Source organism: Hipposideros armiger, unplaced genomic scaffold (genome assembly GCF_001890085.2).
Source record: "Hipposideros armiger isolate ML-2016 unplaced genomic scaffold, ASM189008v1 scaffold_932, whole genome shotgun sequence".
NCBI classification, from domain to species: Eukaryota; Metazoa; Chordata; class Mammalia; order Chiroptera; family Hipposideridae; genus Hipposideros; species Hipposideros armiger.
The window spans coordinates 587,976-594,507 of NW_017732282.1; the positions used below are offsets into that span (position 1 = coordinate 587,976).

The 6,532-nt window shown below is 43.7% G+C and overlaps 1 protein-coding gene and 1 long non-coding RNA gene across 4 annotated transcripts in view; one reads left to right on the forward strand and one right to left on the reverse strand.

Moving 5' to 3' along the window:
- Positions 1 to 3,194, reverse strand: part of POPDC3 (popeye domain cAMP effector 3) — a 36,498-nt gene extending 33,304 nt beyond the window's left edge. Inside the window, exon 1 of the mRNA XM_019630698.1 lies at positions 2,754 to 3,194. The gene's annotated coding sequence lies outside the window, so the exon portion shown is untranslated. The remainder of the gene's footprint in view (positions 1 to 2,753) is intronic.
- LOC109375344 (uncharacterized) overlaps positions 1 to 6,532 on the forward strand; it is a 112,243-nt gene that overhangs the window by 50,384 nt on the left and 55,327 nt on the right. The gene's annotated exons all lie outside the window — the stretch shown is intronic.

Below are 6,532 nucleotides of genomic sequence, written 5' to 3' on the forward strand. Positions count from 1 at the left end.
TGGGCCAGTGAAGCAACGTCCTCCACAACTAGACTGAAGAACAAAAGGACAGCAACTTGTCTGTTCCCCTTCCCCGAGTCCCCAACACTGTTCCCCTCCCCCAACTCCCCAATAAAATCTTAAAAAAAAAATTCCACAAAAATTGAACATCATCATGGATTGTTCTCCAGTTCCCTTCCTCACCCACCAGTCCCTACATATTATTGTGTTTATCCTTTTAGTCCATATAGAATCATTCTAAAAATTGCAATTTAAAATTAAATGCAAGATTAAATGTATCTTACTGTTTTTTCAGATACAAACTTAATTTTTTTCTCATAAATAATTTTCAACACATACAAAAACAGAGAAAAATAGTATATAATAAATTCCCATACACTCATTACCCACATTCAACAATTTTTATCAAGATTTTGCCACATACTTTGTAAAATTAAAAGTAAAAGCTGTAACCTATTGTTCATCCTACAGTTTGTTCAGTCAATACATAAACACCTAAGGGAGACAGGGGGAACTAAGGTTAGCTGTGCTCTTACTATGTGCTAGGCACTAGTTCTTCCATACACTGACCCATTTAGGAGTCTTAACAACTCTGTGACCTAAATAGTATTATCAGCGTTGTTCAGCGTGGAAAATGAGGCTCAGAGAGACGAAGTTTCTTCCATAGGCTCAGCCAGTTGCTTGTCTTTCTAGAACTTAATTTCCCTCTCCCCCAATTTCAGAGTGTGTGTGCGCGAGTCACTAGAGGGTATTCTGTTAAAGAACATAAAATGAGGTCTCACTTTGGTCTGTGTGAATTAATGTCTGAATTCTCTGAGTTGAAGGGAGGACCCAGCATTACTACAGGGACTTTCAGTCAGCAACTTTTGGTTATTTATGTAATTTAGAAAATACCTCTTGTAACTTTCACTTTAAAACATTTTCCTATAAACTACGTAGGTAACAGAAACATATTCCGTTTTCCTTTAAAATAAATCTATTTAATGATTCAGTATACAAATTCATATTTACTCTTTATAGCTCATCATCCCAGCTGACCGACAACCACAATTATAGAAAATGATTTCAATTGCCATTTGCAGGCTTGAAAATCTATCATGGATATTTTCCAAAGCAGTTTTGAAACTTCTTGCCTGCCATGTTGCTTATGTGTTGTTATGCTCATATACTACAGCAAATGTTTCATAACCATTCTTGATCTTTCCTGGAGACAATCGCAAAATAAGCAGATGTGAATGCGCCAGTATGTCAACCCTATTAGTCAGTGTCGTGGTAAGAAGTATGGCATTTTGGTTTCCTATGACACATTTTTATTTAATGCATAGAATGTTACCATTTAGAAACATAGGATGCACAATGACTCAGCTATTTTTGAGAGATTAATGAGATTAAAGACACTCAACTATATCTCCCAGTGTATGTGTACAAAATTTAAGGATGGATAATGTCTTACTCTAGATTTCAATTAATATTAGTATCCCAGACTCTTCAAAAGACAAACATGGTCTCTTGGGGAAGGAAAGTCTCGAAGAGCACCAGGATCAGCCAGACGACTTCATTTTGCAAATGTGGAAAGAGATCCAATTTTTGTTTTGTTTATGTTTTGTTCCATGTAGTTCTTGTTTGGTTTTCTATTGGCACAGGAACAATGCCAAGCACTGTCCTACCAAGGATATGTTCGTGCAACAGTCCCGAGTATTAAAGATACAGGGGGGAAAAAATAGCCACCAAAACTTAGTATGAACAGAGAGCAATCATTTTTTTAAGGTTGCCATAAAACTCAACGTGTAAGCTTGCAAATTCAAATGACCTAACTACAAATTAAAGTAAAAGGAAGGAAGATTGTCACATTGTAAAAGTTGAGTAAATCAAATTAAATTATGTTAAAAAATGGGCTTCTAATTCTACTTTTCCATTTATTATTTACAAATAGAAAATTTTCACTTTTTGCAAATGTCTCCTGGGCAAAACAAAAATTTTTTTTCCATAACCCTATTACTGCATTTTGATTCTGTGCCTTTTATCTTTTCCTAAAATACAGACCCTCAGTATGTATTATACCTCTGTAACTGACCTTGGAAATGAGATAATTTAATGGCTTTCGAATTTTTCTCTTTCTTTTTTTCTTTGGGTGGGAGGAGGGAAAGGAGAGGGTAGGGGAATCCCCAAATAGAGAAAACAGGACAGCGTGACCTGTGATGAAGCAACTTTCTCGTGCCCTAAATCAGTGCCCCCAACCCTAGGCAGGCCCACTGCAGACAGGAAGATACAGTAAACTCCCAGGCGCGGCAAGGTGAAAACCTAAGACTGTCAAGGCCCCTTGGACCAGCTTTTCTCCCTCGAAAACCTGGCCTTTTGGGCTCTAAAGGTACCTGGGGCAGGAGTGGGACCAACAGAAGATCTGGGGGAAGATTCGCCCCTAGGGCGGGTGACTCCAGTCCCCAGGGCCGGCGCGCGCAGAGCCCGAAGCAGCGGACCCCTTAGTCAGACGAGCTTCGAGCGGCGCCGCTGGGTCCCCAGGTTCGCAATTGGCCTGAGCCGGGCCGGGAGCCGAGCGGCCGCCGGGGCAACGCGGGACACATGGCGGCGAAGCACGGGTGCTCCCAGGGGCCGGCGGCCCCGCAGCCCCCCACCCCGTGCGGGGCTGGGCCAGAAACCGCGCCAGCCGAGTTGCCCGAAGCGCCGCGAGGTGCCAGGGTGCGGACAGCTCCGGAAAGGCGGCGTCCACGGAGTCCCCCGGGTCCCCTTCTTACCTTCCCTTCCCCGGCCCTGCGCAGGGCTCCGGCCTCGCGCCCACAGAAGTTTCCCAGCCCAGTGCTGGACCCCGCTGGCCGGCGCGGACGCCCCCAGCGCCCGGCTCGCGCGCTCCTTCCTGCCCACCCGGTCGGCGCCCGCCCCGCGGCAGAGCGCTCGGTCACCGTAGTCAGCTCCGGAGCGGCGCAGCTGCGCGGGCGGGGGCCGGGCACCGACGCGCGTCCCGGGGCGCAACGGGTAGGGAGGGGGCGGTGGCCGCCGCGCCCGGGCAGCCTCAGCCTCCGGGGAGCCGGCGGCGTGGCCACCGCGTTGCAGGACGATAAACCTAGCGGCCTCTACGGACAAAGTTTGCGAAGACCGGTTTCCCAAAGTGAACACTGCTTATCGTTACAAAATCAACCTGGTAGTCGGTGTTATACTAGGCTGAGAGTGATGGAGAGGTCTACTGGAATGAAAAGGCAACTATGTATCTCACACGCACCCCCCCCCCACCTCCCCACACACACTATAAACAAAATGAGATACATAATCAGAGAGTGATGGCAATATTTGGGTGTATAGGAGAGAGAGGTTGATATCTTGATTCAATGAACATCTCATAAAAGCAAATGGATAAAGAACATTTGACAATCACAGAAGGAAAAATTAAAAATGCAAATGATCAAAAGTTCAAATCAGTAATAAGCCAGATGCATGCAATTTAAGGCAAACATCAAATGCATTTTTTCCTCTTATGAAATTGGTGAAGTTTTGTTTTGTTTTGGGGTCCAAGTTATACAGTGGTTTGTGAGGGACCAGTGAAACACACAACTTACTCAAGGATTTCCATCTCCTTTTTCTCAACACTCTCACTTTTTTTTTTAAAGATTTTTATTGGGGAATTGGGGGGATGGGAACAGCGCTGGGGAATTGGGGGAAGGGGAACAGACAAGTTGCTGTTGTTTTGTTCTTCAGTCTAGTTGTGGAGGACGTTGCTCCACTGGCCCAAGTTGGCACCATCATTGCGCTCTTCCCGGGTGAGGCAGATCAGTCGCCGGCTTCTGGACGGCCACTCACAGCTGCTGCTGGCCCCTCACGCTGGCTGCTGGCTACATACGGTAGCCCATGGCAACCCACTGCCACAGGGGCTGCAGCCTACGCCGTCGCTGGCGACTCACGGCAGCCCAGCTCCAGGTTGAGCTGTTGTTCAGCATCTTAGCTGTAGAGGGCAGTGTCACTGGCCTTCATATGTGGGATCCAAACCGGGGCCCTCTGGCGTCCCAAGCCAGTTTTTAACCATTGCCACTCGGCCGGCCCTCAACACTCTCACTTTCATTTTATATAACCATGTTGGTGACAAGGATGCCAATGCCAGGAACAAACATTTATTGAGTAATCAATGTCTCTTTTGGTCCTCAGAATAACAGCAAAAGTAATTCATATAAATGGTAAAAGTAATCTCCTTTAATAGATGCTGTAACTAGGGTAAAAAATACCCATATTCCTACACCCCATATGTGGCTGGAAACCACCTGACCCCCAGGCCTTTGCTCTTACTCTTCATTCTAGGGATTTACTCAGAAATGTTGGAAATACAGTTTGAAGTGGATCTAGTTCATGGTATATACATAGAACTTAGAAGTAGGGAAGTGAGGAGGTCACGAGCTTTGACGTTAGATGTACTCTGGGTTTAGATTTTACTTCTTATTTAGGTTGTACATCACATACATTACAATTTTTAAAGGATTGTATTCATGGTTATTCTTAATTAAGAAACTCAGAAGCAACAAACATATGCTTGTATGACAGACAGACTCTAAGGTGGCCTCATGATTCCCACCACTTCCTGGGGATCCCTCCCCTTGAGTGCAGTTGGGACCTGTGATGTGCTTGTAAACAATAAATATAGCACAGGTGATGGATGTCACTCCTGTGATGACATTACATTACAAAAGACTCTTTCTTGCTAGCAGAGTCTCTCTAGACTGTCCTTTTTGGCTTGATGAAGTAAGTGGCCATGTTGGGGAAGTCCACCTGGCAAGGAGCTGTAGGTAGCCTGTATGAGCTGAAAGCAGCCTTCAGCTAACAGTCAGCAAGAAGCCAAGGTCTTCAGCCCTACAGACACAAGAAAATAAACTCTGTCAACCATCTAAGTGACCTTGGAAATGGATTCTTCCCCAGTCAAGCCTCCAGATGAGAATGCAGACCAGGGGACCCCTTAATTGCAAGTTTGTGAAATCTTAAGCAGAGGACCCAGTTAAGCCATGCCTGGACTCCTAACTCACCAAAATTGTGAGATAATAAATGTGTATTATTTTAAGCCATTAAGTTGGTGGTAACTAATACAGCTTGTATGTGTTGTTGAGTTATTCAACATTTTAGTACATGCAGTGTAGCCCCTTTATTGATAAATGTTGTGTTAAAGATTGCTGCCCTGTTGCATTCTGATTTTTGTCTTCCTTACTCCTTCACATACATGTCCCTGCTTTGATCTTCATTGCAGAGTCTCTGTGAGACAAAAACTCTAATGGAATGGAGCCTCACAGATCAGCCCCAGGTGTAAGGCTTACTGGGACTTCTAGCTGCATTTCTGCTTCAAAGATTGTGTGTCCGTGATCCATAGCCTTCATCCCTCTAGGTTCTTTGGGTTAGTCTCTTGACTAAACCTCTGTGACTGGAAAGAAACACAATCAACTCAGTTGGCCCAACTCAAGTTGCAGCTGCAATGTGAAGAAAACTTATGGTGAAGAACTAGGAGCAGGTTAAGTACAAACCAGTTCTCATTTAATCCACTAATCTTGGGAAAGCTTTAATTTGAGGCTCCCAGGATCTTCCTTTTTCCTTCTCCTTGACATCAACTTGCTCCTCCTCCACCTCAACCCTTGAGGTTTACCTGCTTGCTCGTTAATTGCCCCTACTTCCAGAAATAATCCAACCTGGCCTGCTCACCACGCCCCCTTCTCCTTCCTCGCTTCCTCTCTCCTGTCCTTCCTTTTCCTTCTTTCTTCCATCCTCTTCCATTTTTAAATCCCTGTATAGTTCCCTGTAGTTCTCTTTCTCTACAGCCCCCATTTTTTATTATACACTTTTATTATACAAGTAATATATTAATATAATGTCATACGCTAAAGTATATTGTGTAGCATCAACCTACATTTGTCAGCTATGTTTTTCAGACAACACAATAACTTGGAGGTCATTTCTCTTTTCATATATATATATATCCATTTTTTTAAACTACTGCATAATGCTATCATATTATCAGTATATCACAATGTGTTCATCCCTTAACTATTTAGGTTGTTTCTAATATTTTGATATTACAAGCAAATGCTGTGTGAATGAATTCTTGGGCACATCTGTGATGATCTTCCCTAAGATAGACACCAGAAGTGGAACTCTGAGCATATCCATTTAATTTATTTTTTATATTGAGGTATAATTGACATATAGGATTATATTCGTTTCAGGTGTACAACATAGTCATTCAATATTTTTATATTGGGTTGTCGGAAAAGTCATGATGCATGTTTGCAACAGATGGAGCTACTTCATTTTTGGAAGTACTAGAGTCATTCGCATCTATGTTATTGCTATATCATTTGACAGCTGACAGTTCTAGCTTCATTCTAAAAAAAATTGAGCAATTTGTGTTATGCAGATTTTTTGATTTTTTAAAATTTTTATTGGGGAATTGGGGGATGGGAACAGCGCTAGGGAATTGGGGGAAGAGGAACAGACAAGTTGCTGTCCTTTTGTTCTTCAGTCTAGTTGTGGAGGACGTTGCTTCACTGGCCCA